Raw genomic sequence first — 325 nt, forward strand, 5'->3', positions numbered from 1 at the left:
GGAGTGTCTGGGGGGATGGGGCACCTCGGGTTGAGATGGGGGACAGCGCAAGGGCCAGGGGGCTGGTGAGCACAGGCCTCGTCTACCGGTCTGGGGAGGAGTACGAAGAGCCCCATGGCGGGCGCGAGTTTGCCAGAAAGGGAGACACGGAGGTCTCCGGAGGGTCAAAGCAAAAAACATCCTGGGCGAAGACAAATGTTCGCACAGGCTCATGAACAGACACGGCGGTGTGTTTCCTGTCGACTCGATTTCTCTTTTCTTGCTTAATCCCCCACGCGTTCATCCTTCTGTGCGCTCTTTCTTCTCCCGCCAGGCCAAGCACACA

The sequence above is a fragment of the Nannochloropsis gaditana genome (assembly GCF_000240725.1).
Source record: "Nannochloropsis gaditana CCMP526 unplaced genomic scaffold scaffold134, whole genome shotgun sequence".
NCBI classification, from domain to species: Eukaryota; class Eustigmatophyceae; order Eustigmatales; family Monodopsidaceae; genus Microchloropsis; species Microchloropsis gaditana.